The sequence below is a fragment of the Saccostrea echinata genome, unplaced genomic scaffold (genome assembly GCF_033153115.1).
Source record: "Saccostrea echinata isolate AGI-Se365-2 ecotype Australia unplaced genomic scaffold, CSIRO_AGI_Sech_v1 ptg000016l, whole genome shotgun sequence".
Lineage (NCBI taxonomy): Eukaryota > Metazoa > Mollusca > Bivalvia > Ostreida > Ostreidae > Saccostrea > Saccostrea echinata.
In genome coordinates, this window is record NW_026889765.1 from 24,533,926 (window position 1) to 24,545,887 (window position 11,962).

Consider the following 11,962-nt stretch of genomic DNA (forward strand, 5'->3'; position numbering starts at 1 on the left):
CTAAGTATATAATTATGAAGAGCAAGAGTGCTTCTTCCAAAGTAGTGAATTGCATGACCCCTGGGTAAGATGTGCTGGTGTAAGGGTTGGGCTCTTGATAATAAAGTGAAAATACATTAATTCTATTAAATAATCCTGTCTGCTCCTTAGTGTTAAGCAGATAAACAAAGTGATTACTTATGATGAGGAAACTTTTGATCCCAGGGTGAGAGGCTCTGGTGTTTCTTGGTGGGGAGAGGGGGGGGGCTCTATTGATAATATAGGGAATCTGTATTAAAAATGCATTTTTTTCTTTAACAAATTTTCTCTGCACTTGGGCATATCAGAGGCAAAAAGAGTAAAAGTTTTAATAAGGAATAGTATTTTTACCAGATTTTTGAACATCTGGACCATTTGGTCAACACTGCATGAAAAGTCGGGTTTACTTTTACCTTAAATGCAATTTAAATGCTGCGGTTATTTAATGTTTAACTGCATAGTATAACATATTGTGGGATCGTAAACGTTAGAAAATAATTAGCATTTAATACGAGTTTAATAGAAAATTAAAAGAACAAATTTAATAAAGTTTGGAAAATTGTAAACTTACTAATACATTCAGATTTAAGTCTTCCGTAAACAAATGTTATACCTTTAGTATGTAAAATGTATAATTATTATTAAACATGCACATAAAATAAAGTTTTATGTTTATATTATATTGTTTGGTTAATAAAATTTAATGTAGAGTTTTACCTCATTATTTGTTCTTGTTTAATTCACACTTTACTGAACAATACTTCCTTAAACTGAATTATATACGGGAAAACTTACCAAATATGTCCAATTTAACCCTTTCATAAACTAATATTATACCTCATGTATAAATATAATTATATACATGGATTAAACATTTAATATTGATTAATTAAAGATTTAGTTTAATATTTATTTTTATCTCATTATTCCTTGTAGAATATATATATATATATATATATATATATATATATATATATATATATATATATATATATATATATATATATATATATATATATATATATATATAATTAAATTGAAAACACAAAGACCACAAAGTAAAGCATTAGTCCTTTCAAAATCCTTTTAAAAATTTCCAGATGCTTTAAAAATTTTCTATGTATGTTTTACTGTGTTGTCTTCGTGTTTTCAATTTCATTATTTTCACTTTACTACTATACCGACCACTGTGAATTCATGGACTTCTGATATATATAATTTTTTTTCAATTATTTTACAATCACACACAAATCCATTTTTCATATAATTTTATTACATTATGTTAATGACATACAAACAAATAAATCTTAAAAAACTTAATAAGTCTATATGATATTTCAGAATTTATACCAAGGTACTAGTAATTGGAATTCAATGCCATTATTATTATTATTATAAATTCTTACATAGTGCTAAATATACTGTCAGAATTTAGAATTTTACAATACACAATTTAATGGAAATTAAGTTTTTAGACGCTGATAACAATGGGTCACAAAATAATTCATATCCAAACAAATTAATTACAACAATTTACAAAATAGAATTGTATAGAACATTCAAATCTATCAGCATTAAATCTGCACAAAAGGTAAAAACTGCAGTCTATTTGGACTTCAAAAAAAAAAAAAAAATACAATATCCATGATAGAAACAGTCCTTATCAAAACTGTTTAATGGGTTGTAAATTTAAAATAAAAGTTTATTCATCTCATTATGTGTCTTTCATATACAGCATGAAATACAAGGCCTTTTTGAAAAAAATTCTACATGTGCTATAGGCAAATTTCTCAAAAAATGAATGTGGATAACTTAAAGCACAGAGTCATTATACTTTTTAGCATGCAATTTGAAAAATATTGTTGAAAGTGATAATTTTAAAATAATTCACAAAAGATTTTAAGATCTTTTTCCATGATAATTTCCTATTTTCCATCCTTAAAAAGTTTTGGACAGAAGAGAAAGTACATTATGACCACACAAATTAGTGAACATACTGGAATACAAGGGCATTCATTTATATAAATTAGCACAAACATTGCAAGACAAAGAGCCAATGATTCTACATGTATATCAAGATCTAGGGGAATGGTACACTTATAACATTAAACATCTTTTGTCGTTTCAATTTTAAGAATCTCAATAAGCACAAGCAGGTAGACAGGAATATGAATACTGTGAAACTACATATATCTCATTAAAACAATTTTAGGCTAATTTGAAATTGAGACATAAAATTGACCTTTACACTCAAAGCATTTTCTTCTAGCTAGTCTATTCCTAATATATGTTCAGAAACAATATATCTGGAATATTCATGTACAAATAATATCATGCATTAGTATATTCATGTACACATGATAAACGTTCTTTAACTCTTTATTTTTATTAATAGTTAAGTTGCCTTTTCTTCTTATTACAATATATTTTATGCATAAATGTCTTCTTAGTCTAGTTCTGACAGAGAAGCCTCACTCACCCACAAGCAACAGCAAAAGGATCGGTCAGAGACGCCACCTTTCTCTTACTTGGGTATCAAGATCTGCAACTTACTGCCAGCAAAACTCTTTGAGACTACCCTTGCATTGTCTCCTAATTATTGTCACAATAAATATCCATGCACTAATTATTCAAGTTAAACTTGTAAAAACATGGAAATAAGTCGGAGATTAAGAATGTTTGGCATTTGAAATGTCAGAAAATAATGAAACCTGCCATATATATAGTCATCCTTTAGCTTCATAATCATATCCATGCTACCGGATACATCTGTAACAAATTAAAAATAGAACCGATGAAATAAAGATTTTATTTCCAGAACAATTTTTTTAATTGTGGCAAATATATATGATTTACATACATGGTGACTCACAAACATATGGAGTATTTATTGATGACTCGGGTGTCCACAACTCAAATTTATTGTCAACATGAACAATATCATTAAAGGATCCATTAAATTTCTGAGTTAACAATGTTAATGTAGTGTCATCTGCATCTTCATCGAACTCCTCATTATGATCTTAAAATCTTATGTATATTTAATGAAATTTGTAATGAAAAATATTTGTTATACTTAAATGAAAAAAAAAATGCATTAAAATATCTTAAAATTACTTCGTTATAGCCATAAATTTGTTATATATAGCCATGTTCATTACATACAGCGATTTTCTATAGGTTTATATAAGGACTTTGCTGGACATGAATAAAAGTTCGCTATCTGTATCTATGTTTGTTAAATTTGAGTTTTGCTGTATATAGGAATTAGAATTTCAAGCATCTGCAATTAGCAGTTGCTGAGAACTGCGACGGAAATTCGTTATGGACAAAAACATGCATGCACAGACAGACAGACAAAAACGGTATTATACTGCCCTCTCATTCTGAAGGGACCTAGCCGGGGTATAATTATTCGGCCTATAAAAAATGTTTTGTTTGGTAATGAATTCTAGCATTCTTTTAATTTCAGCTATAGAAATAATGAAATAAAACTTTTGCAGATTAATTCTATTTGAGTAAAACAGTACATTTGTGTATCTCTATAAAACCCCCTTACTCCTTCACTTTCGGGAAACTGTGAGCTGTTAGTAAACAAATGCGATTGTGATGTCATTTTCTACATGCAGAAAAACTACAAAAAATCAAATGCCGAGAAATTAGTACAGTCAAGTTCAAGAATGCGATAAAAAAATATTAAATAACAATTACACTTGATCTATTGTGTCTATCATATTTTATGTGAAATCAGCGAATACTTTTTCCTTTATTAGTGAGTGTTTATGCACTATTCCATGCGCTATTCCTCCGACATGTGCGTTAATAGCGAGCGCAGCGAGGCGGCGCAAAGCGCCGCTCACATAGCGAGCTCCATAGACAACGTGTACGAATGGAGGAAATTCGGGTTGAAATCTGCACATTGTTCAAAGAAATTTTTATCGTCCCATGTGAAAATATTCCATACTCCCAATAATCCTTTGCGGTGCATAGCAACATGGTGGCATAAGCATAGCAACAACTTACTTGATAAAATTAATAAATAACGAATTAATTCAATTTCCATGTGCCGTTAATTACCCACAAAACTATCGCTTGCATCCCTGGTAAACACGACTTTGTATGTGACATCATATTTTTGTCACTTCAACGACTCGGGTATTTCCAATTTTGTCGGAAATATCCGAGAAGTTAGGAATTTCGATCCCAATGCATTGGGAGTCTGCAACGTTAGAGAATATGTACGTCAATAACGGTTTACAAAACAAATTATGAACGATACTCAGTAAACGCGCGATAAAAGTGTAATAAGCAATGTAAAACGACATTTGAGATGTGTTGAGTTTTAGAAAATGAACTGCGCTCGCCCTAACGGTTTCACCGTCGGACATATTATGCTCATTTTTATATGTCAGTCATTTTTATGAAGGTTTTAGCCAAAGGATTATTATGACATACCATATTGAATAGTTATACGGCTAAAAATATTTTATTTTTCGTCTCAAATTGCCCTAATATGCTACGTTGGATATAACATAGTGTGACGTTCATACATATACGAGCAGAGACATATAATAGAGGGACCGCTGACTCATTCTGGACGTTTCTAGACTTTTCACTTTAAGTTGGGTACTTTAATTCCGAATGGAAAATGAGGAGGCATAGAAACTATAAACAGTATGGCGTTTCATCATAGAATGGGAAGTAAACATCGCTACAACTCCAATTTTAAGCCAAATGTACTCGTGGCATTAATCGTAGGGGGATGAGTTACTTTCGTTTTCATGACGACATAGAATTGAGAACAAATTAATCTTCAGTAAATAGATGGAACCGATCTTCTAACCCCGACTACTGAGTTGCATTTGTTCATAATGGCTTGACTTCTTTACAACCTCTACACTAAGAAATACACTGTAACATGTATTTCATAGTGTAGGATAAGATGACCTTTTTTGACGAGGCCATTTGTTTGCCGTGTTGGTTTTGGACTGGCATGCATTATTTGATTTTGTGATTACCTACATGTACGTAGGTGCTAGATTTCATGCAGCTAGGTTGGTGTATTTCCCGTATTTTTTTTTATATATCGTTATATAAATATATCTGTATACATTCATTAAAATTAAAATTAAAAATTACTGAAATTAGCCTTTTTTAAAAAATATCATATTGCAGTATATAAAATATATTATTTTATTTTTGTTTTCGTATAACATATTTAATAATATATATAATAAAATATAGAATATATTCGTAATATTTACCCCAAAGGCTGTGAAGACAACACAGCAGCTGTTATGACAGGAAGTCTTTCTATGCCTCCCGGTGGGGGCGCTGCGAAAACAGGAAGATAATTTGGCGCGAAAATGAGTCAGCGGTCCCTCTATCATATGTCTCTGATACGAGTCATCTATAGATATTGAAGGTCATCATGGTCATGTTGCACGTTTTTTTAGTGTTGATGTAGCTGCAGAACTGTAGCTCTCCGAAAAAATATATATTGACAGACCGGAGACTGGTCGTCCATCCCAATTGTTTCAGACCAGCGAGCTAGATTTTGCAGCTAGTGTTGATGTACATGTAAATAATGACTTTTTCGCCATCTTTTTTTTTCTTAAACAGTATGTTTACATGTACCTGCTTGACCTTGAGCATGTTGAGGTGCCCTTTTCTTCCCTTTCTCAAATGTCTTGCATTTTCCCCAATAATTTCATCGATGTATGAATCCGATGGTTCTGGTGAATCGAAACTATTCCATGAGCATGATAAGGATCCATCCTCCTCACTAATTTCCGATACTTGGCCTGTCCGACATGTTTGGTGCTGTTTGGCGGGCTCGGAATATTCGCGATGCTGCTGCCTGATTTTGATTGGCTAATTTATAATTATGTATAGCGTGCGCGTAGAGGGAAAAATCATTTTATATTAGATAGGCCTATTTGATTTTTTTTTTATTATTATTTCTCAAACTTTAAAAGGAAAGAAAATTTAAAAAAAAGATTTATTGATGATTTTTTCCCTAATATTTAATTAGATATGTTAAGTAAATTAAATTTAAGTCGTCTTTAAGAATTTTAAATATATGAGCATTTATAGATAAATACAATAGTAAATAACAATCTATGATTATTAAGAGTGTAGCACAGTCCAATTTTTACAAAATTCGATATTTGCAAATACAGCAGCGATCTCAGTATAGAGTAAAATCTCTTTCGAATTAAATCTCTCTCTCTCATGATATTCTCCTGAATCAAACGTTATATAAAAAATTCAAATATGATCTTTATTCATTTGGTTCATAATAAAATTGTTAAAATTTCAGGGTGGGGTACCTGTTTTTAAAGTATATTCTACCAATATTTTTGATGACAGTGGTCCATCGCCAGATTACTTGAATAAGTAGTAAGTCTTGCGTCATTCTCAAATTAATTTTTGTACGTTCAAAGATCTGATTGAATTAATATTTTATGCAATGCGGTAAGTAAAGGCTGAGAGAGAAAGAGAGAGAGAGAGAGATGATCCTTTGAAACTGGACAATTTTGGCTACCAAACGGGATCGAGTAGGTTTTAGAATAAACAGCATCAAAGTAAACAGAACAATTTGATCCAGTTTCATAATACATTTTTTTTTCGACAAATCTAGATCTAGTACTACCGTACTAATAATATACATTGTCAATATTAAATTATTTCAGAGTTAATAAAAAGTCAAACAAAAGCGATATATATAGGATGCCTTAATGTAAATGTTTTTGTCTTTTTGCGATAATAAATATGTAAACAATATTTATTCTGTATAAAATAAAAAAAAATATTGACACACTATTTATCACATATATAAAATACCAAAAACATACTTAAACTTAAAGTATAAGCGGATTTACTTTTACATGTCGATTTTCTTAAACGAAACGTATAATTTCTTCTATTAAACTATATTATTCTCGATGTTTTTTGCATTAAATCTGATTATACTTATTTGAAAAATGTAGTAAATTATATCACAATATATTTTATATATAATGTAACGTTATGCATAAATTAAATTCAAAACAAGAAATTTAATTCAGTAAACAAATTTATTAAATTATATTAAACGCAGCTTTTCATGCAGTGCAAGTGTTCTGGTCCTGGCCAGGGTTCTATTAATTTATATTCTACTAAGAGGAGTTATTCCCCTTTGCCATTTACTTTTGATAATTTATCACTGAAATAACGTACTTGAAAGGTTAATAGAATAAGAAAATTATGCAAGAATTTTTATTGTATAATACAAAAAGTACTTTCTTAGTTTTAATGATCAGGTAGACTTGTAAGTAATAGATAAATAAAAAATGAGACAAAAATAACTTGTCTTATTAAATGTTCATCAAAGACCAAAGAGAGGCCAATGTAATAGATCTTAACAAGGAATTAAAATAGTAGAGAGGCACTGATAGTTTGTTAATACACTGTATGGTGAGAGTAATAAATAGGGAACGGAGTAGAACCTAATTTATGAAACTGTTAATGAATACTAGACTAATTATTTTGTTGATCCTGATCACCCTATTTTTCTTGCTTTTGGGCAACAAAGCTTCACCTTTCAGTTCATTTTATACTCTATGGATTCTCTAAATTGTTGTATTATACTCAGGTGACCGTTAAGGTCCTTGGGTCTCTTGTTGTGTGATGTCACAGTAAATATTTTCCCTATTAATTTAGCCCCGCCCCCTTTATGCAGCCTAAACAGCGGGGGGGGGGGGGGTGTCTTTTTATTTAATTCTGTTTTAAGTTACGCCAGACAGCAATTTTATAAGATCACATATAAAGAAACTTTTTACCATTTATTCAAATTATAAAACCATTTAACATGCAAATGGTATTTGAAAAAGAAGGGAACATCGTTTCTTTTTTTCCCGGAGACAATATGATTATTTACAAGCGACTTTCGTATTTATTACTAGTTCCAATATAAAATCTCAAGAACTATTATAGCATAGAGATAAATCTACGTATCGATCTCTCTGTAGCTTACGGTTACCCTAAAGGCCAGGCATGGGGTAATCGTAATCGAGTAATCGTAATCGATTGTAATGATTACTTTTTTCCAAGTAATCGACATTAACCTGTAATCGAAGAGATTTTCGAGTACTTATAATCGCAATTTAATCGATTACAGCTAAAATTTTCAATGTAATTATAATTACTTTTTTGATTACTTTCGATCACTTTAAACATAAATGGATGTTATTTTTATGTTATTTCAAGTCAGTCACACATAAATATCAAATACAAACCACCTAGTGATATGTTTTGATTTCCTAACTTTTATTATCATAAGTTTAATAATGTTCTCAAAAAAATTTGCATTATAGGCCTACTGGTCTAGTATTAAATAATTCAGAAGTGTATTTCAACCATTTATCAATAAAATATATAGATTTTTTGTGTGCATTTTACATTTGACCCACTGTCCTCATGCTGTATGTCCTTTTTAATATTTCAGATGTTGAAAAACTTTGTCTTGTTATAGAAAATTATAAACAGCAAAAACAGATTTAAAGTGCTGTATTAAATATAAATAATTTGGTAGATAAACTACATTGTATTTGAAAAAAAAGAAGACAGAAATGCTTTTTCATTTCTGAAAATGTTTAAACAACTTCAAACTTGTGTTTTAGTAACTATAAAATTTGCAAAATCATTCTCATATTTTCATTCAAAATTGTAAGGTTTAAAATTTGTCAGTGAGAGGTTATACCGGTAAGTGTCTGTATTTTTAAGAGAGGGGGTAAGTGTCACTGTATTTGCTTATCTTGGTTAATTAATTGACTGAGACATCCCTGACTACAGATAATGAGGTGTAAACTGTGAAATACCTAGTGTTTAACTTTTATAATTGATAGTTCCATTGAAGACAAACAATATTATTAAAACAATTAATATCTCTCAAAACACATTTCAATACAGAATGAAATTGTGCTTTTAGTTTTACTTAAAGGCACATTTAATTTACATGTTTATTACTGAGAGTTCTAATTTACTTATTTTTTTTAAAGAAGACACAGAAATGTTTTATGTGGCAGTCCAAATACTTCTGATTCACAATAAAATATTAAATAATTTCTGCGACAAAAGTTAATGAATATAGAGGTTCAGATCCAAGGTTGAAAGGAATAATTAATTCCTTGGCATATTTTATTGTAGGAACCATGTCTCCACTTAATTCCAGTTTAGAGAATTTCTCATTTGGGCATTTAGTGAGAATGTTAGGTCTAAAATATAAAATTAAGCCAGAATAAAACCTTATAAGAATCTGCACTGAAACTGCAGGAACACATTCAAACTTCAGTGGATATCATCAACATTACCTTAAGTTTTAACATTTAAATATTGCTTTGATATTTGAGGGGATAAAAACTTGGAAGTAATCGATTATTAATCGATTACATATTCCAAAGTAATCGATTACAATCGATTACAGGACAAAAATGAGTGTAATCGATTAATAACTGATTACACAAAATTCCTTTAAGTGATCGATTATTAATCGATTACATTTTTCAGTAATCGTGCCCATGCCTGCTAAAGGCAAAGTTTTGTTTATAGAACAAACATTTGTAAAATTATATATATATATATATATATATATATACGAGGAGTCATCAAAAAGTTGGAAGACTTATGCGATAAAATTAATGCTATGTAATCTGTGCTTACAAAATTTATAAGAAACATTAAACAACAAAAGTTTAAGTAATTTTGAAAATTTTAGTTTGGTTCGTTGATAATTTTCCAAATTATTCTAAAATAAAAAAAAGACATTATATGATCACCCGGCGCTATCGCCGTTTTATTTCATGACCCTCGACAACGTCATTGTTTCTCGATGTCCGCTTTTTCTACTTTATACACTTATCTTGATGAGATTACCTTGAATTAAGAAAGGACTTAAGCCCGTCTTGTTCATATGACTTTACAATGTCATGAACAGCTGCTTTCAATGCATAGAATATAGTAAATAGATCTATACATATGGAAAGATCCTCACTGGATTATCCCAGAATACTTAGCTTGTTGGATTTCAATTTCTACCACACATGAACGTGACTGACTTCTGACACCCAGACTACAAATCGACATTAACAGTGCATCTTTCATCTATCTGAACCTTTCTTGGCATTTAAAAACAATCATTTTATTTTTCTGTAGCCCGTTTAAACATTCCCTGGAACTAAAACAGTTTTCCCAGGTGCGAAACTTTATAGAATGTTGGAAAAAGAAACCCCTCTCCCTTTTTGACGTCATTTTCAAGCCCTTAATTGTTTGGACACTCTATATAAAATTTCATAGAACTTACAGAATGGGGTAAAAATTGCAAATTTTACGGAACAGTTGTGTCGTTCCACATGCCTATATTAACAGGGTTTTTTTTAATGACAAATGCTCATATCAAAAGAGTTTTTCTTAGTTACACTCAGGTAGAAAAAAATGTCATATTTGAGGTTGTGCGCCTGGACATACTATTACTTACAAAAACATGAACAGTTTATTAAAAAATAAAACTTATGATTTATGGTTTATTCTATAGATAGAAAAGATGATGCTAACTAAATGTGGTAAAATTCATTGATGTTCCTAAAGCGGTTTTAATTTTATGGTACTAGTCCACGAACTTACTGATAACCCCGCGCATATATATATATATATATATATATATATATATATATATATATATATATATATATATATATATATATATATATATATATATATATATATATATATATATAATCGGTTAACCGGTTACTCGGTCGGAACGATGGTAATCGGTAAAATCTGTAAACGGTTAGTCTGAAAAAAAAATTAAAATATGTTTAAATTCTCTTAAAACTCGATTTACAATGTCAAAAAACCCTCTGAATATTTACAAGTTATGACGTTTTTACATTTAATTCGGCTGATTTGGGGGTAAATAATTAAGACTCTCAAGATTGAACTCGTTGGGGGTAATTAGTCACTTTGCGAAGTGTTAATTGCTGTTTAAACACCATGTCGTTACCCAGCCCGTCCTAAATTTCTTTAATGATATCAATTAAATCTTTGTTGAGTTCTGTTAAATGATTTTAATGATTGCGATGTGTATCTTACCCCGTCTATCCTTCGCAGTTATCTGTCAAGTTATATTTTTAGACAAACATTGTAAATAAATTAAGTGACAGTTCAGACTCAGTTTCTGTTTATGGTGACAATGCACAATGACCTTGTGTTGTAACATTATCAACTTCTTTGATATCTAAGAATTGTTTCATGGTTTCCTTATTTTTTCTTGCCTTTCGAAATTGAAATAAAATATTATATATAGCGTACAATCCAAGCATTAACAGAACATTACCGACGTCTTTCTCAGTTTTCTAGTGTATACAGCTAGACTTTACTTGAAAATGAAATATCAGGAATACATGTATGTGTATTTTGATACGATTAACCGATTAATCGGAACGTCTTGCGGTTAACCGATTAGCAATTCTGTATTCGATTGCCATATATATATATATATATATATATATATATATATATATATATATATATATATATATATATATATATATATATATATATATATATATATATACATGTATGTTTGTATGTATGTATGTATCTATGTAAGTATGTATGTGTGTGTATGTGTGTGTTAGGGTGTGTGTGTGTGTGTACGTATATGTATATATATTGGGAATGGAAGTTAATACTTTTTTCGTTCCATTTTATACTTTAAACATTAAAAATTTAATGACCTCGTATTTTTCCAAATTCAACAACAATCTCATTCAATATGAATTTCTTTTTAATATGGATCTATATTAATTAACAATTCTAATTAAAAATGACATTTGATATATATTTTTAAAAAGCATGCAATTACAATATAGTTTTTTTTTAGATTCTGAAGTCATTTTTT

At 29.7% G+C, this 11,962-nt stretch overlaps 2 protein-coding genes across 2 annotated transcripts in view; one reads left to right on the forward strand and one right to left on the reverse strand.

The window, feature by feature from the left end:
• Nucleotides 1-11,962, forward strand: part of LOC133188585 (3'-5' exoribonuclease 1-like) — a 291,755-nt gene that overhangs the window by 178,886 nt on the left and 100,907 nt on the right. The gene's annotated exons all lie outside the window — the stretch shown is intronic.
• Nucleotides 1-11,962, reverse strand: part of LOC133188582 (uncharacterized) — a 294,465-nt gene that overhangs the window by 141,548 nt on the left and 140,955 nt on the right. The window lies entirely within an intron of this gene.